Source organism: Salmo salar, unplaced genomic scaffold (assembly GCF_965601325.2).
Source record: "Salmo salar unplaced genomic scaffold, fSalSal1 ptg000588l, whole genome shotgun sequence".
Taxonomy (NCBI): domain Eukaryota; kingdom Metazoa; phylum Chordata; class Actinopteri; order Salmoniformes; family Salmonidae; genus Salmo; species Salmo salar.
The window spans coordinates 1,023,425-1,049,671 of NW_027675428.1; the positions used below are offsets into that span (position 1 = coordinate 1,023,425).

The 26,247-nt window shown below is 38.5% G+C and overlaps 16 non-coding genes across 16 annotated transcripts; all 16 read right to left on the minus strand.

The window, feature by feature from the left end:
• Positions 1-266: 266 nt before the first annotated feature.
• Positions 267-339, minus strand: trnav-cac (transfer RNA valine (anticodon CAC)). The gene has a single exon. It is a non-coding gene; the product is annotated as a tRNA-Val (tRNA).
• A 347-nt stretch (positions 340-686) lies between these two features.
• Positions 687-759, minus strand: trnav-aac (transfer RNA valine (anticodon AAC)). The gene has a single exon. It is a non-coding gene; the product is annotated as a tRNA-Val (tRNA).
• A 6,268-nt stretch (positions 760-7,027) lies between these two features.
• On the minus strand, positions 7,028-7,100 carry trnav-uac (transfer RNA valine (anticodon UAC)). Its single transcript has one exon. It is a non-coding gene; the product is annotated as a tRNA-Val (tRNA).
• Positions 7,101-13,565: 6,465 nt separating this feature from the next.
• On the minus strand, positions 13,566-13,638 carry trnav-uac (transfer RNA valine (anticodon UAC)). The gene has a single exon. It is a non-coding gene; the product is annotated as a tRNA-Val (tRNA).
• A 775-nt stretch (positions 13,639-14,413) lies between these two features.
• trnav-uac (transfer RNA valine (anticodon UAC)) lies at positions 14,414-14,486 on the minus strand. The gene has a single exon. It is a non-coding gene; the product is annotated as a tRNA-Val (tRNA).
• A 553-nt stretch (positions 14,487-15,039) lies between these two features.
• trnav-cac (transfer RNA valine (anticodon CAC)) lies at positions 15,040-15,112 on the minus strand. The gene has a single exon. It is a non-coding gene; the product is annotated as a tRNA-Val (tRNA).
• A 1,559-nt stretch (positions 15,113-16,671) lies between these two features.
• Positions 16,672-16,743, minus strand: trnat-ugu (transfer RNA threonine (anticodon UGU)). The gene has a single exon. It is a non-coding gene; the product is annotated as a tRNA-Thr (tRNA).
• A 472-nt stretch (positions 16,744-17,215) lies between these two features.
• On the minus strand, positions 17,216-17,288 carry trnaa-cgc (transfer RNA alanine (anticodon CGC)). Its single transcript has one exon. It is a non-coding gene; the product is annotated as a tRNA-Ala (tRNA).
• A 1,140-nt stretch (positions 17,289-18,428) lies between these two features.
• trnat-cgu (transfer RNA threonine (anticodon CGU)) lies at positions 18,429-18,500 on the minus strand. The gene has a single exon. It is a non-coding gene; the product is annotated as a tRNA-Thr (tRNA).
• Positions 18,501-18,967: 467 nt separating this feature from the next.
• trnal-uaa (transfer RNA leucine (anticodon UAA)) lies at positions 18,968-19,039 on the minus strand. Its single transcript has one exon. It is a non-coding gene; the product is annotated as a tRNA-Leu (tRNA).
• A 1,140-nt stretch (positions 19,040-20,179) lies between these two features.
• trnat-ugu (transfer RNA threonine (anticodon UGU)) lies at positions 20,180-20,251 on the minus strand. Its single transcript has one exon. It is a non-coding gene; the product is annotated as a tRNA-Thr (tRNA).
• Positions 20,252-20,717: 466 nt separating this feature from the next.
• On the minus strand, positions 20,718-20,789 carry trnaa-ugc (transfer RNA alanine (anticodon UGC)). The gene has a single exon. It is a non-coding gene; the product is annotated as a tRNA-Ala (tRNA).
• A 2,887-nt stretch (positions 20,790-23,676) lies between these two features.
• Positions 23,677-23,748, minus strand: trnat-ugu (transfer RNA threonine (anticodon UGU)). Its single transcript has one exon. It is a non-coding gene; the product is annotated as a tRNA-Thr (tRNA).
• A 468-nt stretch (positions 23,749-24,216) lies between these two features.
• Positions 24,217-24,288, minus strand: trnaa-cgc (transfer RNA alanine (anticodon CGC)). The gene has a single exon. It is a non-coding gene; the product is annotated as a tRNA-Ala (tRNA).
• Positions 24,289-25,427: 1,139 nt separating this feature from the next.
• trnat-ugu (transfer RNA threonine (anticodon UGU)) lies at positions 25,428-25,499 on the minus strand. Its single transcript has one exon. It is a non-coding gene; the product is annotated as a tRNA-Thr (tRNA).
• A 467-nt stretch (positions 25,500-25,966) lies between these two features.
• On the minus strand, positions 25,967-26,038 carry trnaa-cgc (transfer RNA alanine (anticodon CGC)). The gene has a single exon. It is a non-coding gene; the product is annotated as a tRNA-Ala (tRNA).
• Positions 26,039-26,247: the final 209 nt, after the last annotated feature.

Below are 26,247 nucleotides of genomic sequence, written 5' to 3' on the forward strand. Positions count from 1 at the left end.
TTATGAAAATAACTATTGTCTGTTAATAGTACAGTACCTACTGCACATGTCAAAGAGCAGTGTTTCCTCCCGGTTTCAAACTGAGGACCTTTCACGTGTAAAGCTAACGTGATAACCACTACACTACAGAAACTGCTGCTTGATTTTTCTGCAAGGAGTAAACCGAATTTTAAAAATATTCATGGCACGTATTGGAATTTCCAAAATAAAGAATTCATGAAATTTTCTGTTACCACTATGGTACTACAGAATGTGTCAATGAGCGTTGTTTCCGCCCGGTTTCGAACCAGGGACATTTCGCGTGTGAAGCGAACGTGATAACCACTACACCACAGAAACTACTGCTACAATTAGCTGCAAGGAGTAAACCGAATTTTAAAAATATTCATGGCACGTATTCGAATTTCCAAAATAAGGGATTAATGAAATTCTTTGTTAACACTATGGTACTTCTTGAATGTGTCGATGAGCGTTGTTTCCGCCTGGTTTCGAACCAGTGACCTTTCGCGTGTGAACAAACGTGATAACCACTACACTACAGAAAATGCTGCTACATTTACCTGCGAGGAGTAAACCGAATTTTACAGATATTCATGGCACGTATTCGAATTTCCAAAATACAGAATTCATGAAAATAACAATTCTTTGTTGAAAGTACAGTACCTACTGCACGTGTCAAAGAGCTCTGTTTCCGCCCGGTTTCGAACCGAGGACCTTTCGCGTGTTAAGCGAACGTGATAACCGCTACACTACAGAAACTGCTTCAACAATTATCTGCAAGGAGTAAACCGAATTTTACAGATATTCATGGCACGTGTTCAAATTTCCAAAATTAGGCATTTATGAAAATAACTATTCTCTGTTAATAGTACAGTACCTACTGCACATGTCAAAGAGCACTGTTTCCTCCCGGTTTCAAACTGAGGACCTTTCACGTGTAAAGCGAACGTGATAACCACTACACTACAGAAACTGCTGCTACATTTAGCTGCAAGGAGTAAACCGAATTTTACAGATATTCATGGCACGTATTCGAATTTCCAAAATACAGAATTTATGAAAATAACAATTCTTTGTTGAAAGTACAGTACCTACTGCTCTTGTCAAAGAGCTCTGTTTCCGCCCGGTTAAAAACCGAGGACCTTTCGCGTGTTAAGCGAACGTGATAACCGCTACACTACAGAAACTGCTTCAACAATTATCTGCAAGGAGTAAACCGAATTTTACAGATATTCATGGCACGTGTTGAAATTTCCAAATTTAGGCATTTATGAAAATAACTATTCTCTTTTAAAAGTACTGTCCGCCCGGTTTCGAACCAGTCAAAGAGCACTGTTTCCGCCCGGTTTCGAACCGAGGACCTTTCGCGTGTAAAGCGAACGTGATTTTTTTTTTTTTTTTTTTTTTTATTATCAAAAATGTTTGTTTACAATATTTACAGTACAATCTACTGTTTACAGTACAATCCACAGAGAACAATACAGAAGACACTAGACTAACAGAGGCAGGTGAACAATTCACCCCCTATCAAATTATCAACAAAGAAAATATCAAAACAGTGCTTTCAAAAATTATAAGTGATACCTCCACTCTCCTCTCGTGAAATTAACCCACTCCCTTCAACAAAAGACTCATCAAAATGTTCCATCCCATAATTAAACAACATATCTATGTGTTTACTGAACAGTGCTATAAAGATACTCCACACCTGAACCCTCTTTCTGTCAAAAGAAACATAATTCCTCCTACAAAAAATAGCATACCTCACAAAACTCAAAACCATATTCAACAAACACACATTAGCACCCTCACATTTACCAGACACTCCAAATAACAAAAGTTCCTCCCACGCATACTTTTTCACGAAATCTCCCCCCCAGTTTCTACATAACATTTCCTTAACTTTACAAAAAAAATATTTTAAATCCTCACATTCTATAAACAAATGCATAAGAGTTTCCGGGAAACGTCCACATACGTCGCATTCCCTTTCTATCTCACAATTAATTTTCTTTAGCACCACCTTTGTAAATATTCTATTATGTCTTAGTTTGAAATCATTATTTTCACACTCCTTACTATTATATTTTACATTTAAATTTCCCCATATCTTTTTTTCATCCAATTCCGGAAAAACTACTTTCCAAAATTTCTCAGCAGCCGGCCTTCTACACACTTTTCCTACCATTATTCTATACAATCTTTTCACTGGTATACTAGATAAATGTACTTTCTTCTTACTGCTACCAATGAACAAATTAGGAAATACAAATAAATCTTCTCTTTCAACTTCACTATTTATTAAATCAACCCATGCTCTTGGTATACTATTCTTTATCTTGTCATACATATTATTCACTGTTCCCCTTCCCACCTCTTCATCCCATTCATTGATTATGTCAAAAATAGCTTCCCCAGGTAAAAACCCTGGAATTACCTCATATGTATAATCTTTTATTTGCCGTAGACCTGCACTCATAAATACTTTATTATACAAAACTTTTTCTTTGTTCTTGATTTTCTCATTCAGAAATATAGGTTGATTCATAATCAGGTCAATATGTCCACATTCATAATATACATTAGGCAACAACTCTGCCCATGCATTTAGCACCTCTTTATAAAAATCTGGTACCTTTTCAAACATTGCCCTTTTAAGCCCCATCAATAAACCATTATCCTCACAACCACCACTCTCCTCTAAGTAGACTCTAAAGAAGTGTTTCCAGCCATAATCTTCACTGTCATACAAATATTTCTTTACTGTTTTTATCCTAATAGCTTTTCTTTTGACATCTAAATCTACAAGTTTTAAACCTCCATCCACATAGTCAGCAATCAATGTTTTCTGAGATATTCTCACTCCTTTACCATCCCATATAAAATTTGACACCACATTATTCAATTCATTTAGGACCCACTCCGGCATGTCCAGGACTCCCAAAACATACACAAATTTGGATAATACCAAAGCATTTGCAACAATTACTTTCCCTTGTAACTTTAGTTTTCTATTTTTCCAGAAATTCAACGTTAGCTTGACTTTATTAAGGATCCCAGTCCAAGTTATATCTTTTGCCTCTTTCTCCTTTACACCAATGTTTACTCCCAGCACTTTAATAAAATCCTTTGCGCTCTTGAATGGAATCTCACACCCGTTTACATTGATATCCCCAACAAACATTATTTCAGTCTTCTCTATATTAACTTTAGCACCCGATGCCTTGCCATATATATCTATGATCCCCATAATGCTTCCAATACTTTCTATATCCTTCACAGTACAAGTAGTGTCATCAGCGTACTGATGTACAACACTGACACCACCACCTGGGATTCCAACACCCCTTACTTCTTTATTACTATTTATCAATGTAGCTAACGGTTCTGTAGAAACACTGTACAGCAGAGCTGACAAAGGACAGCCCTGCCTTACTGACCTCTCCACAGGGAAAGTATCTGTTAACACTCCGTTACATTTAACACAACTTTTAGCCCCACTATACAACAGGTTGATCCAAGATACAAACTTTGGCCCAAACCCAAACCTCTCCAAAGTCTGTAATAAAAAGCTGTGCTCCACTCTATCGAAAGCTTTGTTAAAGTCCAAACTTAAAACTATACCACCTTCATTTTTCATTTGATTAACAACATCCCTAATTGTACAAATTACATCTGCAATATCTCTTCCAGGTATGCCGTAGGCTTGTGTTGATTCAATAATACTCCCAATCACCTTTTTCATCCTATTCGCTAACACTTTAGTCAGTATCTTATAATCCGAATTTAGAAGGCTAATAGGCCTATAATTTTCTAACTTTAATCTACTGCCCCTATTTTTGAATAAGATCGTTAACATTCCAGTTGACATAGACTCAGGGATTTCCTTATTCTCTTCCATATAATGAAACACCCTCACTAAAATGGGTGCCAAAATATCTACAAAGACTTTATAGAACTCATTTGTTAAACCATCCAAACCCGGACTTTTATTACCTTGCGTGCTAACAATTGCTTCCTTGATTTCCATAATCGAAATCTCTTCATCACACATCATTCTATCTGCCTGCGATACTTTGGCACTAATTGTATCCAACACTTTTACAACACACACTTTATCTACATCATTCTTTTTGTAAAGATTTCTGTAAAAGGTTTCAACTGTCTCTAAGATCCCAACAAAATCGTTTACCTTTACACCTCTTTCATCTTCCAACTCTACAATGTAACTCTTAGTTTGTTTTCTTTTTTCCAGACCCAAAAAAAAGGATGTACATTTCTCTCCCTCCAAAGCGTACTGTGCCCTGCTCCTAACAATAGCACCCAAACATTTATTTTTTTCATAACGACCCAGCTCTGCATGGATTTTCAAATAATTCACAACATCATAGTCTGGATCCGTATCAGCCTTTTCAAGTTCATGCAACATCCTATTCCTAAGCATTATTTCTTTCTGCTTATCTAAACGGTTATGATTTTTTGCGTACCTAATACTCCTATTTTTTACTTTTACTTTCACTTCCTCCCACCATAAACACACATTCTCTTTTAACAGTACATTAGACATTTCATCATTAATACATTCAACAATTTCATTTCTATATCCTTCCTCCTTTAACAGACTGGCATTTAAACACCAGACACCTCCCCCTCTCCTCTCCACACCAAAACCCATTTGAAATGACATTACTGCATGATCACTATATGCTGTAAAGGTATATGACACCTTCTTAACATTCTGCACCAATTCTTGTTTTGCTAGACATAAATCAATTCTGCTTTGTTTTAATTCCTTTAGAACCACCTGCCTTCTAGAGAATACTCTTCTGTTTGGATTTTCAGCCCTCCATATATCTACTAGATTCTCCTCATTCATAAGTTTCCATAATGCATTTCTAGAAGAGTCATATCTGAATTTAGCACAACTAGAGGCATCCATTCTACTACACCTCACATTAAAATCTCCTATCAGTATACAGTTTTCTGAGCACAGTGTTTTTAATTTGTGAAACATTTCTCTCCTTTCAGATTCAATGTTTGAAGCATAAACATTAATTAAACGAAAAACTACATTTTGAACTTCAAATTCAATTACAATAAGTCTGCCATCATTGTCAGCATATATTTCTTTTACATTTTGCACCACATCATTTTTTATCAAAATAGCCACACCACATGTTTTATCCCCTCCATGACTACAAAAAATTAAATCTGACCATTTACTCTTAATCTCCTGCATTTTGGAGTCTGTCCAATTGGTCTCTTGAAAACACAACATGTCTGCCTTAACAGACACTAATACCTGCTCAAATTTGCTCATGTTTCTCAAACTGTTACCATTTAGGGATGCGACTGTAATCATTATGAATGTGTGCAGAAGTATAATCAGAGCCAAACAAGTCCTTAAAAATCCTACTTTTTCTTTTTTCCAAAACCCATCATCTCCCTGGTTTTCGACAATGACCTCTTATTTTTTACAAACAACTGAAGATCCTCACTATCTATTTCATCATCCGTCTCTTTATTTGGATTTTTGGGGGGATCGGCGGGGAAGCCTTTTGAAAAGTGCGCTTTAACAGTGCCCGTGACTTCAGTGGACCCAGCCCACTCTTTGGTGTAATTTTTACACAGGCTTAAAGCTGGCTCAGGCACCTGAGAAGCACCTTGCACCATCTCTACCTGTGTATGTCTTTCACCCATCATGTGCTGCTGTTCCACCTTGTCAGCAGCAGAGACTAAAACGGCGTCTCGTGCTTTGCCAGGAGACATTACAGGCTCTTCAAGCTTATCTGCCACTGTCTCTGGAGTCACACTCTCCATGTCACTCTCATCCTCCCTCTCCATAGGCACACTCCCCTCTTCCTCAGACGTGAGGTCCATTGTTTGCAAAAGTAAGTGATTTTCTCCCTTATTACAGCTACATCTAACTTTAGGTCTGTCACACATTTTGCACACATTTCCTATGTTCCGACATTCTCTGGCATAATGCCCTTGTTCACTACATTTGTGGCATGTGAATTCCGGACATTCCTTAAGTATGTGCCCCGGCTGAATACATAATCTACATACCTTCACTTGATTGTCGTGGATTACACGAAAATATTCAAATCCCTCGACAGTGTTAAATTTAGTAGAATATGGCAAGGATTGCACATTGTCTGTAAACTTTACCTTGCAAAATCTTGTCCCATCTACAATGTCCGTTCCTGGCCACATCCTCCTCTTGATTGGCGTGGTCGCCTTCACCTTCCAGCCTTTTAGTTTCTCTTCTATCTCCTCATCCGTAATGTATGCGGGCAAGTTCAAAAAGGACACCACCAGCTCATCGTTCCCTAGTTCTTTAGCCATGATTTGACAGTTCTTTATCTTTAGCCCGTCTATTAGTCTTTCTTTTCCATTTACATGAGACATTGTTACTTCATACTTATTCCCGTCTTTCATTCGACATCCCAGTATTGTTCCGCAAACTTCCTTTATTCCTCTCAGCAATTCCATCGTTGTTATTTTCCCTTCTCCACTTATTTCCACGTTCACCGTCAGTTCCTTCTCATATGTTCTTTTTTTCAGTTCTTCGTTTAACATTCTGATTTCACTGTTGTCCTTTCTCGTCGTCGTTTGTATTCTTGATGTCGAAGCCATGTTGTCCGTCCGGTTATTTTAAGCAATATCCCCCAAACAGCTCACGCTGATGGGGGACAATAGCAAAAACGTTTCACAGAAACTTCACTACAGTCACTCACAAACTTTCAAACTTATAAGTCAACTAGACCTCCAAAAAAAAACGATATTCTCTCTCAAGCACTCAGACACCTGCTTCTCTTCCACTTCCTGAAACTCCAAAAAGGGGCGTGTAAAGCGAACGTGATAACCGCTACACTACAGAAACTGCTTCAACAATTATCTTCAAGGAGTAAACCGAATTTTACAGATATTCATGGCACGTGTTGAAATTTCCAAATTTAGGAATTTATGAAAATAACTATTCTCTTTTAAAAGTACTGTACCTACTGCACGTGTCTAAGAGCACTGTTTCAGCCCGGTTTCGAACCAAGGACCTTTCGCGTGTAAAGCGAACGTGATATCCACTACACTACAGAAACTGCTGCTTGATTTTCCTGCAAGAAGTAAACCGAATTTTACAGATATTCAGGGCACGTATTCGAATTTCCAAAATAAAGAATTCATGAAATTTTTTGTTACCACTATGGTACTTCAGAATGTGTCAATGAGCGTTGTTTCCGCCCGGTTTCGAACCAGGGACCTTTCGCGTGTGAAGCAAAAGTGATAACCACTATACCACAGAAACTACTGCTACAATTAGCTGCAAGGAGTAAACCAAATTTTAAAAATATTCATGGCACGTATTCGAATTTCCAAAATACAGAATTAATGAAAATAACAATTCTTTGTTGAAAGTACAGTACCTACTGCACGTGTCAAAGAGCTCTGTTTCCGCCCGGTTTCGAACCGAGGACCTTTCGCGTGTTAAGCGAACGTGATTTTTTATTTATTGATTTTTTTTTAATTTTTATTATCAAAAATGTTTGTTTACAATATTTACAGTACAATCTACTGTTTACAGTACAATCCACAGAGAACAATACAGAAGACACTAGACTAACAGAGGCAGGTGAACAATTCACCCCCTATCAAATTATCAACAAAGAAAATATCAAAACAGTGCTTTCAAAAATTATAAGTGATACCTCCACTCTCCTCTCGTGAAATTAACCCACTCCCTTCAACAAAAGACTCATCAAAATGTTCCATCCCATAATTAAACAACATATCTATGTGTTTACTGAACAGTGCTATAAAGATACTCCACACCTGAACCCTCTTTCTGTCAAAAGAAACATAATTCCTCCTACAAAAAATAGCATACCTCACAAAACTCAAAACCATATTCAACAAACACACATTAGCACCCTCACATTTACCAGACACTCCAAATAACAAAAGTTCCTCCCACGCATACTTTTTCACGAAATCTCCCCCCCAGTTTCTACATAACATTTCCTTAACTTTACAAAAAAAATATTTTAAATCCTCACATTCTATAAACAAATGCATAAGAGTTTCCGGGAAACGTCCACATACGTCGCATTCCCTTTCTATCTCACAATTAATTTTCTTTAGCACCACCTTTGTAAATATTCTATTATGTCTTAGTTTGAAATCATTATTTTCACACTCCTTACTATTATATTTTACATTTAAATTTCCCCATATCTTTTTTTCATCCAATTCCGGAAAAACTACTTTCCAAAATTTCTCAGCAGCCGGCCTTCTACACACTTTTCCTACCATTATTCTATACAATCTTTTCACTGGTATACTAGATAAATGTACTTTCTTCTTACTGCTACCAATGAACAAATTAGGAAATACAAATAAATCTTCTCTTTCAACTTCACTATTTATTAAATCAACCCATGCTCTTGGTATACTATTCTTTATCTTGTCATACATATTATTCACTGTTCCCCTTCCCACCTCTTCATCCCATTCATTGATTATGTCAAAAATAGCTTCCCCAGGTAAAAACCCTGGAATTACCTCATATGTATAATCTTTTATTTGCCGTAGACCTGCACTCATAAATACTTTATTATACAAAACTTTTTCTTTGTTCTTGATTTTCTCATTCAGAAATATAGGTTGATTCATAATCAGGTCAATATGTCCACATTCATAATATACATTAGGCAACAACTCTGCCCATGCATTTAGCACCTCTTTATAAAAATCTGGTACCTTTTCAAACATTGCCCTTTTAAGCCCCATCAATAAACCATTATCCTCACAACCACCACTCTCCTCTAAGTAGACTCTAAAGAAGTGTTTCCAGCCATAATCTTCACTGTCATACAAATATTTCTTTACTGTTTTTATCCTAATAGCTTTTCTTTTGACATCTAAATCTACAAGTTTTAAACCTCCATCCACATAGTCAGCAATCAATGTTTTCTGAGATATTCTCACTCCTTTACCATCCCATATAAAATTTGACACCACATTATTCAATTCATTTAGGACCCACTCCGGCATGTCCAGGACTCCCAAAACATACACAAATTTGGATAATACCAAAGCATTTGCAACAATTACTTTCCCTTGTAACTTTAGTTTTCTATTTTTCCAGAAATTCAACGTTAGCTTGACTTTATTAAGGATCCCAGTCCAAGTTATATCTTTTGCCTCTTTCTCCTTTACACCAATGTTTACTCCCAGCACTTTAATAAAATCCTTTGCGCTCTTGAATGGAATCTCACACCCGTTTACATTGATATCCCCAACAAACATTATTTCAGTCTTCTCTATATTAACTTTAGCACCCGATGCCTTGCCATATATATCTATGATCCCCATAATGCTTCCAATACTTTCTATATCCTTCACAGTACAAGTAGTGTCATCAGCGTACTGATGTACAACACTGACACCACCACCTGGGATTCCAACACCCCTTACTTCTTTATTACTATTTATCAATGTAGCTAACGGTTCTGTAGAAACACTGTACAGCAGAGCTGACAAAGGACAGCCCTGCCTTACTGACCTCTCCACAGGGAAAGTATCTGTTAACACTCCGTTACATTTAACACAACTTTTAGCCCCACTATACAACAGGTTGATCCAAGATACAAACTTTGGCCCAAACCCAAACCTCTCCAAAGTCTGTAATAAAAAGCTGTGCTCCACTCTATCGAAAGCTTTGTTAAAGTCCAAACTTAAAACTATACCACCTTCATTTTTCATTTGATTAACAACATCCCTAATTGTACAAATTACATCTGCAATATCTCTTCCAGGTATGCCGTAGGCTTGTGTTGATTCAATAATACTCCCAATCACCTTTTTCATCCTATTCGCTAACACTTTAGTCAGTATCTTATAATCCGAATTTAGAAGGCTAATAGGCCTATAATTTTCTAACTTTAATCTACTGCCCCTATTTTTGAATAAGATCGTTAACATTCCAGTTGACATAGACTCAGGGATTTCCTTATTCTCTTCCATATAATGAAACACCCTCACTAAAATGGGTGCCAAAATATCTACAAAGACTTTATAGAACTCATTTGTTAAACCATCCAAACCCGGACTTTTATTACCTTGCGTGCTAACAATTGCTTCCTTGATTTCCATAATCGAAATCTCTTCATCACACATCATTCTATCTGCCTGCGATACTTTGGCACTAATTGTATCCAACACTTTTACAACACACACTTTATCTACATCATTCTTTTTGTAAAGATTTCTGTAAAAGGTTTCAACTGTCTCTAAGATCCCAACAAAATCGTTTACCTTTACACCTCTTTCATCTTCCAACTCTACAATGTAACTCTTAGTTTGTTTTCTTTTTTCCAGACCCCAAAAAAAGGATGTACATTTCTCTCCCTCCAAAGCGTACTGTGCCCTGCTCCTAACAATAGCACCCAAACATTTATTTTTTTCATAACGACCCAGCTCTGCATGGATTTTCAAATAATTCACAACATCATAGTCTGGATCCGTATCAGCCTTTTCAAGTTCATGCAACATCCTATTCCTAAGCATTATTTCTTTCTGCTTATCTAAACGGTTATGATTTTTTGCGTACCTAATACTCCTATTTTTTACTTTTACTTTCACTTCCTCCCACCATAAACACACATTCTCTTTTAACAGTACATTAGACATTTCATCATTAATACATTCAACAATTTCATTTCTATATCCTTCCTCCTTTAACAGACTGGCATTTAAACACCAGACACCTCCCCCTCTCCTCTCCACACCAAAACCCATTTGAAATGACATTACTGCATGATCACTATATGCTGTAAAGGTATATGACACCTTCTTAACATTCTGCACCAATTCTTGTTTTGCTAGACATAAATCAATTCTGCTTTGTTTTAATTCCTTTAGAACCACCTGCCTTCTAGAGAATACTCTTCTGTTTGGATTTTCAGCCCTCCATATATCTACTAGATTCTCCTCATTCATAAGTTTCCATAATGCATTTCTAGAAGAGTCATATCTGAATTTAGCACAACTAGAGGCATCCATTCTACTACACCTCACATTAAAATCTCCTATCAGTATACAGTTTTCTGAGCACAGTGTTTTTAATTTGTGAAACATTTCTCTCCTTTCAGATTCAATGTTTGAAGCATAAACATTAATTAAACGAAAAACTACATTTTGAACTTCAAATTCAATTACAATAAGTCTGCCATCATTGTCAGCATATATTTCTTTTACATTTTGCACCACATCATTTTTTATCAAAATACCCCACCACATGTTTTATCCCCTCCATGACTACAAAAAATTTAATCTGACCATTTACTCTTAATCTCCTGCATTTTGGAGTCTGTCCAATTGGTCTCTTGAAAACACAACATGTCTGCCTTAACAGACACTAATACCTGCTCAAATTTGCTCATGTTTCTCAAACTGTTACCATTTAGGGATGCGACTGTAATCATTATGAATGTGTGCAGAAGTATAATCAGAGCCAAACAAGTCCTTAAAAATCCTACTTTTTCTTTTTTCCAAAACCCATCATCTCCCTGGTTTTCGACAATGACCTCTTATTTTTTACAAACAACTGAAGATCCTCACTATCTATTTCATCATCCGTCTCTTTATTTGGATTTTTGGGGGGAGCGGCGGGGAAGCCTTTTGAAAAGTGCGCTTTAACAGTGCCGTGACTTCAGTGGACCCAGCCCACTCTTTGGTGTAATTTTTACACAGGCTTAAAGCTGGCCCAGGCACCTGAGAAGCACCTTGCACCATCTCTACCTGTGTATGTCTTTCACCCATCATGTGCTGCTGTTCCACCTTGTCAGCAGCAGAGACTAAAACGGCGTCTCGTGCTTTGCCAGGAGACATTACAGGCTCTTCAAGCTTATCTGCCACTGTCTCTGGAGTCACACTCTCCATGTCACTCTCATCCTCCCTCTCCATAGGCACACTCCCCTCTTCCTCAGACGTGAGGTCCATTGTTTGCAAAAGTAAGTGATTTTCTCCCTTATTACAGCTACATCTAACTTTAGGTCTGTCACACATTTTGCACACATTTCCTATGTTCCGACATTCTCTGGCATAATGCCCTTGTTCACTACATTTGTGGCATGTGAATTCCGGACATTCCTTAAGTATGTGCCCCGGCTGAATACATAATCTACATACCTTCACTTGATTGTCGTGGATTACACGAAAATATTCAAATCCCTCGACAGTGTTAAATTTAGTAGAATATGGCAAGGATTGCACATTGTCTGTAAACTTTACCTTGCAAAATCTTGTCCCATCTACAATGTCCGTTCCTGGCCACATCCTCCTCTTGATTGGCGTGGTCGCCTTCACCTTCCAGCCTTTTAGTTTCTCTTCTATCTCCTCATCCGTAATGTATGCGGGCAAGTTCAAAAAGGACACCACCAGCTCATCGTTCCCTAGTTCTTTAGCCATGATTTGACAGTTCTTTATCTTTAGCCCGTCTATTAGTCTTTCTTTTCCATTTACATGAGACATTGTTACTTCGTACTTATTCCCGTCTTTCATTCGACATCCCAGTATTGTTCCGCAAACTTCCTTTATTCCTCTCAGCAATTCCATCGTTGTTATTTTCCCTTCTCCACTTATTTCCACGTTCACCGTCAGTTCCTTCTCATATGTTCTTTTTTTCAGTTCTTCGTTTAACATTCTGATTTCACTGTTGTCCTTTCTCGTCGTCGTTTGTATTCTTGATGTCGAAGCCATGTTGTCCGTCCGGTTATTTTAAGCAATATCCCCCAAACAGCTCACGCTGATGGGGGACAATAGCAAAAAAGTTTCACAGAAACTTCACTACAGTCACTCACAAACTTTCAAACTTATAAGTCAACTAGACCTCCAAAAAAAACGATATTCTCTCTCAAGCACTCAGACACCTGCTTCTCTTACACTTCCTGAAACTCCAAAAAAGGGCGTGTGAAGCGAACGTGATAACCACTACACCACAGAAACTACTGCTACAATTAGCTGCAAGGAGTAAACCGAATTTTTAAAATATTCATGGCACGTATTCGAATTTCCAAAATAAGAGAATAATGAAATTCTTTGTTAACACTATCGTACTTCTTGAATGTGTCGATGAGCGTTGTTTCCGCCTGGTTTCGAACCAGGGACCTTTCGCGTGTGAACAAACGTGATAACCACTACACTACAGAAACTGCTGCTTGATTTTCCGCAAGAAGTAAACCGAATTTTACAGATATTCAGGGCACGTGTTCAAATTTCCAAAATTAGGCATTTATGAAAATAACTATTGTCTGTTAATAGTACAGTACCTACTGCACATGTCAAAGAGCAGCGTTTCCTCCCGGTTTCAAACTGAGGACCTTTCACGTGTAAAGCTAACATGATAACCACTACACTACAGAAACTGCTGCTTGATTTTTCTGCAAGGAGTAAACCGAATTTAAAAAATATTCATGGCACGTATTCGAATTTCCAAAATACAGAATTCATGAAAATAACAATTCTTTGTTGAAAGTACAGTACCTACTGCACTTGTCAAAGAGCACTGTTTCCGCCCGGTTTCGAACCGAGGACCTTTCGCGTGTAAAGCGAACGCGATAACCACTACACTACAGACACTGCTGCTTGATTTTCCTGCAAGAAGTAAACCGAATTTTACAGATATTCATGGCACGTGTTCAAATTTCCAAAAGTAAGCATTTAGGAAAATAACTATTCTCTGTTAATAGTACAGTACCTACTGCACATGTCAAAGAGCAGTGTTTCCTCCTGGTTTCAAACTGAGGACCTTTCACGTGTAAAGCTAACGTGATAACCGCTACACTACAGAAACTGCTTCAACAATTATCTGCAAGGAGTAAACCGAATTTTACAGATATTCATGGCACGTATTCGAATTTCCAAAATAAGAGAATAATGAAATTCTTTGTTAACACTATGGTACTTCTTGAATGTGTCGATGAGCATTGTTTCCACCTGGTTTCGAACCAGGGACCTTTCGCGTGTGAACAAACGTGATAACCACTACACTACAGAAACTGCTGCTACATTTAGCTGCGAGGACTAAACCATATTTTACAGATATTCATGGCACGTGTTCAAATTTCCAAAATTAGGCATTTATGAAAATAACTATTCTCTGTTAATAGTACAGTACATACTGCACATGTCAAAGAGCACTGTTTCCTCCCTGTTTCAAACTGAGGACCTTTCACGTGTAAAGTGAACGTGATAACCACTACACTACAGAAACTGCTGCTACATTTAGCTACAATGAGTAAATCGAATTTTACAGATATTCATGGCACGTGTTGAAATTTCCAAATTTAGGCATTTATGAAAATAACTATTCTCTTTTAGAAGTACTGTACCTACTGCACGTGTCAAAGAGCACTGTTTCCGCCCGGTTTCGAACCGAGGACCTTTCGCGTGTAAAGCGAATGTGATAACCACTACGCTACAGAAACTGCTGCTTGATTTTCCTGCAAGAAGTAAACCGAATTATACAGATATTCATGGCACGTATTCGAATTTCCAAAATAAAGAATTCATGAAATTTTCTGTTACCACTATGGTAATTCAGAATGTGTCAATGAGCGTTGTTTCCACCCGGTTTCGAACCGAGGACCTTTCGCGTGTTAAGCAAACGTGATAACCACTACACTACAGAAACTTCTGCAACAATTTTCTGCAAGGAGTAAACCGAATTTTACAGATATTCATGGCACGTGTTCAAATTTCCAAAATTAGGCATTTATGAAAATAACTATTCTCTGTTAATAGTACAGTACCTACTGCACATGTCAAAGAGCAGTGTTTCCTCCCGGTTTCAAACTGAGGACCTTTCACGTGTAAAGAGAACGTGATAACCACTACACTACAGAAACTGCTGCTTGATTTTTCTGCAAGGAGTAAACCGAATTTTAAAAATATTCATGGCACGTATTCGAATTTCCAAAATAAAGAATTCATGAAATTTTCTGTTACCACTATGGTACTTCAGAATGTGTCAATGAGCGTTGTTTCCGCCCGGTTTCGAACCAGGGACCTTTCGCGTGTGAAGCAAACGTGATAACCACTACACTACAGAAACTGCTGCTACATTTAGCTACAATGAGTAAATCTAATTTTACAGATATTCATGGCACGTGTTGAAATTTCCAAATTTAGGCATTTATGAAAATAACTATTCTCTTTTAAAAGTACTGTACCTACTGCACGTGTCAAAGAGCACTGTTTCCGCCCGGTTTTCGAACAGAGGACCTTTCGCGTGTAAAGCGAACGCGATAACCACTACACTACAGAAACTGCTGCTTGATTTTCCTGCAAGAAGTAAACCGAATTTTACAGATATTCAGGGCACGTATTCGAATTTCCAAAATACAGAATTTATGAAAATAACAATTCTTTGTTGAAAGTACAGTACCTACTGCACATGTCAAAGAGCAGTGTTTCCTCCTGGTTTCAAAGTGAGGACCTTTCACGTGTAAAGCTAACGTGATAACCACTACACTACAGAAACTTCTTCAACAATTATCTGCAAGGAGGAAAAATGTATCTTATTTCATTTTATTTCACCTTTATTTAACCAGGTAAGCTAGTGGAGCACAAGTTCTCATTGAGAACTGCAACCTGGCCAAGATAAAGCAAAGCAGTGCGACACAAACAACAACATAGAGTTACAAATGGAATAAACAAGCGTACAGTCAATAACACAATAGAAAAAAAGAAAGTCTATATTCAGTGTGTGCAAATGGCATGAGGAGGTAAGGTAATAAATAGGCCATGGTAGTGAGGTAATTACAATTTAGCAAATTAACACTGGAGTGATAGATGAGCAGATGATGATGTGCAAGTACAAATACTGGTGTGCAAAAGAGAAGAAAGTAAATAAAAACAATATGGGGATGAGGTAGGTAGATTGGGTGGGCTATTTACAGATGGCCTATGTACAGCTGCAGCGATCGGTTAGCTGCTCAGATAGCTGATGTTTAAAGTTAGTGAGGGAAATATAAGTGTCCAGGTTCAACAATTTTTGCAATTCGTTCCAGTCATTGGCAGCAGAGAACTGGAAGGAAAGGCAGCCAAAGGAGGTGTTGGCTTTGGGGATGACCAGTGAGATATATCTGCTGGAGCGAGTGCTACGGGTGGGTGTTTTTATCGTGACCAGTGAGTTGAGATAAGGCGGAGCTTTACCTAGCATAGACTTATAGATGACCTGGAGCCAGTGGGTCTGGTGACGAATAGGTAGCGAGGGCCAGCCGACTAGAGCATACAGGTCGCAGTGGTCATATCAATACAATTTACCTTTTCTTTACACTGTTCTAATGAAAGTACATTTCTATAATATCAGCTATCTTCCATAAACGTCAAACAAGGATTGAACCCATGTGCTTCAGTTTACAGAAACAGATGATTTAGCATATCTATTTCCTTCTTAGAATGTCAACATTCTGGAAAGTGGGAGTTGTGCAAAAGCTAATTTAACAACTAATTACACTCAACAGAGAAGTTGGGGATTAACGTTGGACCGCATTCATGTAAAGTACTGGCTCTACCATAGAGATTCATCCACTTACTATAATAGCTGTGTTGCAATATTGATACAACTTGATTTTCTGCAAAGTCCTCAATATCAGATGTCTTTCATTAAGGCAGAGAAGGGATTTGAACCCATGATCTTCGGTTTACAAGACCAACACCTTACCACTTGGCCACCATGCCACTCTACGTTCTGAATTATATATCAACATTCAGGAAAGTAGTAGTTGTGTAAATGTGAATTTGGCACGCAAATAAACTCAGTGGAGAATCTTGGGATTGAACCGAGGACCTCATCCATATTTTGCATGCACTCCCCCTCTGAGCTTCCATCCCATTTCATTTGCAGATAAAAATGCAATATCAATACAATGTACTTTTTATATACACCACTCCATTGAAACTACAAGGAAATGATAGCAGCAATTCTTAAACCAGGTACAGACTGGGATCGAACCCATAAACTTCAGTTTTTGAAAATGACGCCATAAAAGATGGCAATCATGCCACTTCTGTTCTATAATTGTACGAACAGGGATTGAAGGAATGTTCTTCAGATTACAAAACCAAATTATTTAGCACGTCTCTGTTTCCTGCTTAGAATTACAACATTCTGTAAAGTAGGAGTTGGTTGGGTCAATGCAGTAATTTTAAATGGAGATGCTGGGGGATTGAACCCAGGACCTCATACATGCGAAGCATGCGCTCTACCACTGAGCTTCATCCCCGTTCTGGGAAAGATTAAAAATGTATCTTATTTTATTTTATTTCACCTTTATTTAACCAGGTAAGCTAGTGGAGAACAAGTTCTCATTGAGAACTGCAACCTGGCCAAGATAAAGCAAAGCAGTGCGACACAAACAACAACATAGAGTTACAAATGGAATAAACAAGCGTACAGTCAATAACACAATAGAAAAAAAGAAAGTCTATATTCAGTGTGTGCAAATGGCATGAGGAGGTAAGGTAATAAATAGGCCATGGTAGTGAGGTAATTACAATTTAGCAAATTAACACTGGAGTGACAGATGAGCAGATGATGATGTGCAAGTACAAATACTGGTGTGCAAAAGAGCAGAAAGTAAATAAAAACAATATGGGGATGAGGTAGGTAGATTGGGTGGGCTATTTACAGATGGCCTATATACAGCTGCAGCGATCGGTTAGCTGCTCAGATAGCTGATGTTTAAAGTTAGTAAGGGAAATATAAGTGTCCAGCTTCAGCGATTTTTGCAATTCGTTCCAGTCATTGGCAGCAGAGAACTGGAAGGAAAGGCAGCCAAAGGAGGTGTTGGCTTTGGGGATGACCAGTGAGATATACCTGCTGGAGCGCGTGCTACGGGTGGGTGTTTTTATCGTGACCAGTGAGTTGAGATAAGGCGGAGCTTTACCAAGCATAGACTTATAGATGACCTGGAGCCAGTGGGTCTGGTGACGAATAGGTAGCGAGGGCCAGCCGACTAGAGCATACAGGTCGCAGTGGTCATATCAATACAATTGACCTTTTCTTTACACTGTTCTAATGAAAGTACATTTACATAATATCAGCTATCTTCCATAAACGTCGAACAAGGATTGAACCCATGTGCTTCAGTTTACAGAAACAGATGATTTAGCATATCTATTTCCTTCTTAGAATGTCAACATTCTGGAAAGTGGGAGTTGTGCAAAAGCTAATTTAACAAGTAAATACAGTCAACAGAGAAGTTGGGGATTAACGTTGGACCGCATACATGTAAAGTACTGGCTCTACCATAGAGATACATCCCCTTACTATAATAACTGTGTTGCCATATTGACACAACTTGCTTTTTCTGCAAAGTCCTCCAATAAAAACACAGGTCCATGATATCAGGTGTCTTTCATAAAGGCACGGATGGGATTTGAACCCATGATCTTCGGTTTACGAGACCGACGCCTTACCACTTGGCCACCATGCCACTCTACACTGTTAATGATATATCAACATTCTGGAAAGTAGTAGTTGTGTAAATGTGAATTTGGCACACAAATAAACTCAGTGGAGAATCTTGGGATTGAACCGAGGACCTCATACATATTTTGCATGCACTCCCCCTCTGATCTTCCATCCCATTTCATTTGCAGATAAAATGCAATATCAATACAATGTACTTTTTATATACACCACTCCATTGAAACTACAATGAAATGATAGCAGCAATTCTTAAACCAGGTACAGACTGGGATCGAACCCATAAACTTCAGTTTTTGAAAATGACGCCATAAAAGATGGCAATCATGCCACTTCTGTTCTATAATTGTATGAACAGGGATTGAAGGAATGTTCTTCAGATTACAAAACCAAATTTTTTAGCACATCTCTGTTTCCTGCTTAGAATTACAACATTCTGTAAAGTAGGAGTTGGGTCAATGCAATAATTTTAAATGGAGAAGCTGGGGATTGAACCCAGGACTTCATACATTTAAAGCATGCGCTCTACCACTGAGCTACATCCCCGTTCTGGGAGAGATAAAAAATGTTTCTTATTTTATTTTATTTCACCTTTATTTAACCAGGTAAGCTAGTGGAGAACAAGTTCTCATTGAGAACTGCAACCTGGCCAAGATAAAGCAAAGCAGTGCGACACAAACAACAACATAGAGTTACAAATGGAATAAACAAGCGTACAGTCAATAACACAATAGAAAAAAAGAAAGTCTATATTCAGTGTGTGCAAATGGCATGAGGAGGTAAGGTAATAAATAGGCCATGGTAGTGAGGTAATTACAATTTAGCAAATTAACACTGGAGTGACAGATGAGCAGATGATGATGTGCAAGTACAAATACTGGTGTGCAAAAGAGCAGAAAGTAAATAAAAACAATATGGGGATGAGGTAGGTAGATTGGGTGGGCTATTTACAGATGGCCTATGTACAGCTGCAGCGATCGGTTAGCTGCTCAGATAGCTGATGTTTAAAGTTAGTGAGGGAAATATAAGTGTCCAGGTTCAGCGATTTTTGCAATTTGTTCCAGTCATTGGCAGCAGAGAACTGGAAGGAAAGGCAGCCAAAGGAGGTGTTGGCTTTGGGGATGACCAGTGAGATATATCTGCTGGAGCGAGTGCTACGGGTGGGTGTTTTTATCGTGACCAGTGAGTTGAGATAAGGCGGAGCTTTACCTAGCATAGACTTATAGATGACCTGGAGCCAGTGGGTCTGGTGACGAATAGGTTTCGAGGGCCAGCCGACTAGAGCATACAGGTCGCAGTGGTCATATCAATACAATTTACCTTTTCTTTACACTGTTCTAATGAAAGTACATTTCTATAATATCAGCTATCTTCCATAAACGTCAAACAAGGATTGAACCCATGTGCTTCAGTTTACAGAAACAGATGATTTAGCATATCTATTTCCTTCTTAGAATGTCAACATTCTGGAAAGTGGGAGTTGTGCAAAAGCTAATTTAACAACTAATTACACTCAACAGAGAAGTTGGGGATTAACGTTGGACCGCATACATGTAAAGTACTGGCTCTACCATAGAGATACATCCCCTTACTATAATAACTGTGTTGCCATATTGACACAACTTGCTTTTTCTGCAAAGTCCTTCAATAAAAGCAGAGGTCCATGATATCAGATGTCTTTCATACAGGCACAGAAGGGATTTGAACCCATGATCTTCAGTTTACAAGACCAACGCCTTACCACTTGGCCACCATGCCACTCTACGCTCTGTATTATATATCAACATTCAGGAAAGTAGTAGTTGTGTAAATGTGAATTTGGCACACAAATAAACTCAGTGGAGAATCTTGGGATTGAACCGAGGACCTCATCCATATTTTGCATGCACTCCCCCTCTGAGCTTCCATCCCATTTCATTTGCAGATAAATGCAATATCAATACAATGTACTTTTTATATACTCCACTCCATTGAAACTACAATGAAATGATAGCAGCAATTCTTAAACCAGGTACAGACTGGGATCGAACCCATGAACTTCAGTTTTTGAAAATGACGCCATAAAAGATGGCAATCATGCCACTTCTGTTCTATAATTGTACGAACAGGGATTGAAGGAATGTTCTTCAGATTACAAAACCAAATTATTTAGAACGTCTCTGTTTCCTGCTTAGAATTACAACATTCTGTAAAGTAGGAGTTGGGTCAATGCAATAACTTTAAATGGAGATGCTAGGGATTGAACCCAGGACCTCATACATGCAAAGCATGCGCTCTACCACTGAGCTACATCCCCGTTCTGGGAAACATTAAAAATGTATCTTATTTTATTTTATTTCACCTTTATTTAACCAGGTAAGCTAGTGGAGAACAAGTTCTCATTGAGAACTGCAACCTGGCCAAGATAAAGCAAAGCAGTGCGACACAAACAACAACATAGAGTTACAAATGGAATAAACAAGCGTACAGTCAATAACACAATAGAAAAAAAGAAAGTCTATATTCAGTGTGTGCAAATGGCATGAGGAGGTAAGGTAATAAATAGGCCATGGTAGTGAGGTAATTACAATTTAGCAAATTAACACTGGAGTGACAGATGAGCAGATGATGATGTGCAAGTAGAAATACTGGTGTGCAAAAGAGCAGAAAGTAAATAAAAACAATATGGGGATGAGGTAGGTAGATTGGGTGGGCTATTTACAGATGGCCTATGTACAGCTGCAGCGATCGGTTAGCTGCTCAGATAGCTGATGTTTAAAGTTAGTAAGGGAAATATAAGTGTCCAGCTTCAGCGATTTTTGCAATTCGTTCCAGTCATTGGCGGCAGAGAACTGGAAGGAAAGGTGGCCAAAGGAGGTGTTGGCTTTGAGGATGACCAGTGAGATATACCTGCTGGAGCGCGTGCTACGGGTGGGTGTTGTTATCGTGACCAGTGAGTTGAGATAAGGCGGAGCTTTACCTAGCATAGACTTATAGATGACCTGGAGCCAGTGGGTCTGGTGACGAATAGGTAGCGAGGGCCAGCCGACTAGAGCATACAGGTCGCAGTGGTCATATCAATAAAATTTACCTTTTCTTTACACTGTTCTAATGAAAGTACATTTCTATAATATCAGCTATCTTCCATAAACGTCAAACAAGGATTGAACCCATGTGCTTCAGTTTACAGAAACAGATGATTTAGCATATCTATTTCCTTCTTAGAATGTCAACATTCTGGAAAGTGGGAGTTGTGCAAAAGCTAATTTAACAACTAATTACACTCAACAGAGAAGTTGGGGATTAACGTTGGACCGCATTCATGTAAAGTACTGGCTCTACCATAGAGATTCATCCCCTTACTATAATAGCTGAGTTGCAATATTGATACAACTTGATTTTCTGCAAAGTCCTCCCATTAATGCACAGGTCCATGATATCAGATATCTTTTATAAAGGCACTGAAGGGATTTGAACCAATGATCTTCGGTTTACAAGACCAACGCCTTACCACTTGGCCACCATGCCACTCTACGTTCTGAATTATATATCAACATTCTGGAAAGTAGTAGTTGTGTAAATGTGAATTTGGCACACAAATAAACTCAGTGGAGAATCTTGGGATTGAACCGAGGACCTCATCCATATTTTGCATGCACTCCCCCTCTGAGCTTCCATCCCATTTCATTTGCAGATAAAATGCAATATCAATACAATGTACTTTTTATATACACCACTCCATTGAAACTACAAGGAAATGATAGCAGCAATTCTTAAACCAGGTACAGACTGGGATCGAACCCATAAACTTCAGTTTTTGAAAATGACGCCATAAAAGATGGCAATCATGCCACTTCTGTTCTATAATTGTACGAACAGGGATTGAAGGGATGTTCTTCAGATTACAAAACCAAATTATTTAGCACATCTCTGTTTCCTGCTTAGAATTACAACATTCTGTAAAGTAGGAGTTGGGTCAATGCAATAATTTTAAATGGAGAAGCTGGGGATTGAACCAGACCTCATACATGCGAAGCACGCGCTCTACCACTGAGCTACATCCCCGTTCTGGGAGAGATAAAAAATGTTTCTTATTTTATTTTATTTCACCTTTATTTAACCAGGTAAGCTGGTGGAGAACAAGATCTCATTGAGAACTGCAACCTGGCCAAGATAAAGCAAAGCAGTGCGACACAAACAACAACATAGAGTTACAAATGGAATAAACAAGCGTACAGTCAATAACACAATAGAAAAAAAGAAAGTCTATATTCAGTGTGTGCAAATGGCATGAGGAGGTAAGGTAATAAATAGGCCATGGTAGTGAGGTAATTACAATTTAGCAAATTAACACTGGAGTGACAGATGAGCAGATGATGATGTGCAAGTACAAATACTGGTGTGCAAAAGAGCAGAAAGTAAATAAAAACAATATGGGGATGAGGTAGGTAGATTGGGTGGGCTATTTACAGATGGCCTATGTACAGCTGCAGCGATCGGTTAGCTGCTCAGATAGCTGATGTTTAAAGTTAGTGAGGGAAATATAAGTGTCCAGGTTCAGCGATTTTTGCAATTCGTTCCAGTCATTGGCAGCAGAGAACTGGAAGGAAAGGCAGCCAAAGGAGGTGTTGGCTTTGGGGATGACCAGTGAGATATATCTGCTGGAGCGAGTGCTACGGGTGGGTGTTTTTATCGTGACCAGTGAGTTGAGATAAGGCGGAGCTTTACCTAGCATAGACTTATAGATGACCTGGAGCCAGTGGGTCTGGTGACGAATAGGTAGCGAGGGCCAGCCGACTAGAGCATACAGGTCGCAGCGGTCATATCAATACAATTTACCTTTTCTTTACACTGTTCTAATGAAAGTACATTTCCATAATATCAGCTATCTTCCATAAACGTCAAACAAGGTTTGAACCCATGTGCTTCAGTTTACAGAAACAGATGATTTAGCATATCTATTTCCTTCTTAGAATGTCAACATTCTGGAAAGTGGGAGTTGTGCAAAAGCTAATTTAACAACTAATTACACTCAACAGAGAAGTTGGGGATTAACGTTGGACCGCATTCATGTAAAGTACTGGCTCTACCATAGAGATTCATCCCCTTACTATAATAGCTGAGTTGCAATATTGATACAACTTGATTTTCTGCAAAGTCCTCCAATTAATGCACAGGTCCATGATATCAGATGTCTTTCATAAAGGCACAGAAGGGATTTGAACCCATGATCTTCGGTTTACAAGACCAACGCCTTACCACTTGGCCACCATGCCACTCTACGTCTCTGTATTATATATCAACATTCAGGAAAGTAGTAGTTGTGTAAATGTGAATTTGGCACACAAATAAACTCAGTGGAGAATCTTGGGATTGAACCGAGGACCTCATCCATATTTTGCATGCACTCCCCCTCTGAGCTTCCATCCCATTTCATTTGCAGATAAAATGCAATATCAATACAATGTACTTTTTATATACACCACTCCATTGAAACTACAAGGAAATGATAGCAGCAATTCTTAAACCAGGTACAGACTGGGATCGAACCCATAAACTTCAGTTTTTGAAAATGACGCCATAAAAGATGGCAATCATGCCACTTCTGTTCTATAATTGTACGAACAGGGATTGAAGGAATGTTCTTCAGATTACAAAACCAAATTATTTAGCACATCTCTGTTTCCTGCTTAGAATTACAACATTCTGTAAAGTAGGAGTTGGGTGAATGCAATAATTTTAAATGGAGATGCTGGGGATTGAGCCCAGGACCGCATACATGCGAAGCATGCGCTCTACCACTGAGCTACATCCCCGTTCTGGGAGACATTAAAAATGTATCTTATTTTATTTTATTTCACCTTTATTTAACCAGGTAAGCTAGTGGAGAACAAGTTCTCATTGAGAACTGCAACCTGGCCAAGATAAAGCAAAGCAGTGCGACACAAACAACAACATAGAGTTACAAATGGAATAAACAAGCGTACAGTCAATAACACAATAGAAAAAAAGAAAGTCTATATTCAGTGTGTGCAAATGGCATGAGGAGGTAAGGTAATAAATAGGCCATGGTAGTGAGGTAATTACAATTTAGCAAATTAACACTGGAGTGACAGATGAGCAGATGATGATGTGCAAGTACAAATACTGGTGTGCAAAAGTGCAGAAAGTAAATAAAAACAATATGGGGATGAGGTAGGTAGATTGGGTGGGCTATTTACAGATGGCCTATGTACAGCTGCAGCGATCGGTTAGCTGCTCAGATAGCTGATGTTTAAAGTTAGTGAGGGAAATATAAGTGTCCAGGTTCAGCGATTTTTGCAATTTGTTCCAGTCATTGGCAGCAGAGAACTGGAAGGAAAGGCAGCCAAAGGAGGTGTTGGCTTTGGGGATGACCAGTGAGATATATCTGCTGGAGCGAGTGCTACGGGTGGGTGTTTTTATCGTGACCAGTGAGTTGAGATAAGGCGGAGCTTTACCTAGCATAGACTTATAGATGACCTGGAGCCAGTGGGTCTGGTGACGAATAGGTAGCGAGGGCCAGCCGACTAGAGCATACAGGTCGCAGCGGTCATATCAATACAATTTACCTTTTCTTTACACTGTTCTAATGAAAGTACATTTCCATAATATCAGCTATCTTCCATAAACGTCAAACAAGGATTGAACCCATGTGCTTCAGTTTACAGAAACAGATGATTTAGCATATCTATTTCCTTCTTAGAATGTCAACATTCTGGAAAGTGGGAGTTGTGCAAAAGCTAATTTAACAACTAATTACACTCAACAGAGAAGTTGGGGATTAACGTTGGACCGCATTCATGTAAAGTACTGGCTCTACCATAGAGATTCATCCCCTTACTATAATAGCTGAGTTGCCATAATGATACAACTTGATTTTCTGCAAAGTCCTCCAATTAATGCACAGGTCCATGATATCAGATGTCTTTCATAAAGGCACAGAAGGGATTTGAACCCATGATCTTCGGTTTACAAGACCAACACCTTACCACTTGGCCACCATGCCACTCTACATTCTGAATTATATCTCAACATTCAGGAAAGTAGTAGTTGTGTAAATGTGAATTTGGCACACAAATAAACTCAGTGGAGAATCTTGGGATTGAACCGAGGACCTCATCCATATTTTGCATGCACTCCCCCTCTGAGCTTCCATCCCATTTCATTTGCAGATAAAATGCAATATCAATACAATGTACTTTTTATATACACCACTCCATTGAAACTACAAGGAAATGATAGCAGCAATTCTTAAACCAGGTACAGACTGGGATCAAACCCATAAACTTCAGTTTTTGAAAATGACGCCATAAAAGATGGCAATCATGCCACTTCTGTTCTATAATTGTACGAACAGGGATTGAAGGAATGTTCTTCAGATTACAAAACCAAATTATTTAGCACGTCTCTGTTTCCTGCTTAGAATTACAACATTCTGTAAAGTAGGAGTTGGGTCAATGCAATAATTTTAAATGGAGATGCTGGGGATTGAACCCAGGACCTCATACATGCGAAGGATGCGCTCTACCACTGAGCTACATCCCCGTTCTGGGAAACATTAAAAATGTATCTTATTTTATTTTATTTCACCTTTATTTAACCAGGTAAGCTAGTGGCGAACAAGTTCTCATTGAGAACTGCAACCTGGCCAAGATAAAGCAAAGCAGTGCGACACAAACAACAACATAGAGTTACAAATGGAATAAACAAGCGTACAGTCAATAACACAATAGAAAAAAAGAAAGTCTATATTC